The sequence below is a fragment of the Carlito syrichta genome, unplaced genomic scaffold (genome assembly GCF_000164805.1).
Source record: "Carlito syrichta isolate Samal-C Ts95f unplaced genomic scaffold, Tarsius_syrichta-2.0.1 Scaffold303184, whole genome shotgun sequence".
NCBI lineage: Eukaryota > Metazoa > Chordata > Mammalia > Primates > Tarsiidae > Carlito > Carlito syrichta.
Window position 1 is genome coordinate 29,620 of NW_007247280.1, and position 2,043 is coordinate 31,662.

A 2,043-nucleotide genomic window follows, 5' to 3' on the forward strand; every position below is an offset into this window, starting at 1 on the left:
AGTCTGGGCAACAGAGTGAGACTCTAACTCAAAAAAACAAAACAAAACAAAACAAAAAACTACTGTGCGTCCATATTTTCATTTTTTCTTCCCTCAAAAGGTTCCTAAATTCTTTTTCTTTTTCTCCCCACAAATTCTGAGGACAATCAATGTTTCATATGTTTGGTTCAGTTTATTTTTCATGGCTTTCCAGAAAGTTTACACCCGTCCCTTAGGCTCTAATGTGTTTCAAGTGGCTCACAATTCCCTAGGCCATGGAGGAGGATGTTTTTCAGAAATGCCTCTGGGGTGAAGCAAAGGGATCCATGGAGATAAGCGGGTGCCAGGGTGTTGGCCTTGAGCTTCACCTTCAGGAATAAAAGAGGACAAGGCCCCACGCCTTTGAGAGGCTGAGGTGAGTGGATTGCCTGAGCCCGCGGGTTCGAGACCCGCCTGGGCAACTTGGCGAGACCTCATCTCTACAATAAATCAAAAAATATTAGACGGGCGTGGTAGCGTGCGCCTGTAGTTCCAGCTCCTTGGAGGGCTGAGGCAGAAGGATCGCAGGAGCCCAGCAGGTCGAGGCTGCGGTGGCCGGGAGCGGCCACTGCACTCCAGTCTGGGCGACAGAGTGAGACTCCAACTCAAAAAAAAAAAAAGAGAACAAGGCATTTAGATCATTGTGGGAGAATGATGGTCAGCAACTGTCAGCCCGGGACCCCAGCTGTGATGACGTTTAAAGCCTTGTACATCTTTTGTTGCTGATTGCATTTGTGTCCTTGCATCTTCCTCTCTGGTGATTGAATGTAAAACTCTTGCTGGGTGTGGTGGCTCACACCTGTAATCCCAGCACTTTGGGAGGCAGAGGTGAGAGGATTGCCAGAGTTCAAGACGAGCCTGGGCAACTTGGCGAGACCTTGTCTCTACAATAAATTAAAAAAACGAGGCTGGACGTGGTGGCTCATGCCTATAATCCCAGCTCTTTGGGAGACGGAGATGAGAGGATTGCCTGAGCTCACAGGTTCGAGACCAGCCCAGGCAACTTGGCGAGACCTCATCTCTACAGTAAACCAAAAAATTAGCCAGGCGTAGTGGCACATGCCTGTTATTCCAGCTACTTGGAAGGCTGAGGCGGAAGGATCACCTGAGCCCAGCAGGTCAAGGCTGCAGTGGCCATGATTGTGCCACTGCATTCCAGCCTAGGGGATGGAGTGAGGCTCAAAAAAAAAAGGTAAGACTCTCATGAGAGGTGAGTGCTTATTTAGGGAGTACGTTGCTAGGACAGGAGTAGCTAGGACAACTGCAGCTGTTTCACATTTGGACCTTGGGGAGAGGAAGCCCTGGGGCATATGGAGAAAGTGGTGACAGTGCTGGGTAGGAAAAGAAAAGGGTGAGCCTGGACTGAAAGGAGAGAACAGGATGTTGACCTGGGTTGGGAAAGGCCTTGGAAGTTGGAAGCCCAGGATTTGGACAAAAAGCCCTTGAGTTAGGCCACATTCCTTTTAGGTGCCTCTTCAAAGTAGGATTGCCAGATTTAGAAAACTGAACAAACAAAATACTCAGGACACTGGGTAAATTTGAATTTCAGATAAACAACAAATCGCTTTTTAGTGGAAGTATTTTATCTGGTAATCCTACTTCAAAGGCTGGCTTTCTGCAGAAAGTCGCCCTTCATTTTGTTTTCCTTCTTTCCTTTTTACCTTTTATCACCTTGAGTTAGCCATTATCTGTCATGAGGGCTATTGCGAAGGCTTCCTGACTGATCTTCTGGCTCCTAGTCTCTCCACACTCCAGGTCAGTCTGCATTCTAAAATACCAGTCAGATGACATAAAATTCTTGCTTGAGCCCAGTGTGGTGGCTCAGGTCTGTAATCCCAGCACTTTGGGAAGTGGAGGCAGGAGAATTGCCTGAGCCCAGGGGTTTGAGACCAGTCTGGGCAACTTGGTGAGACCTCATCTCTACAATAAAGCAAAAAATTAGCCTGGCATGGTGGCACACACCTGTAGTTCCAGCTACTTGGAAGGCTGAGGTGGAAGGATCGCCTGAGCCCAGCAGGTTGAGGC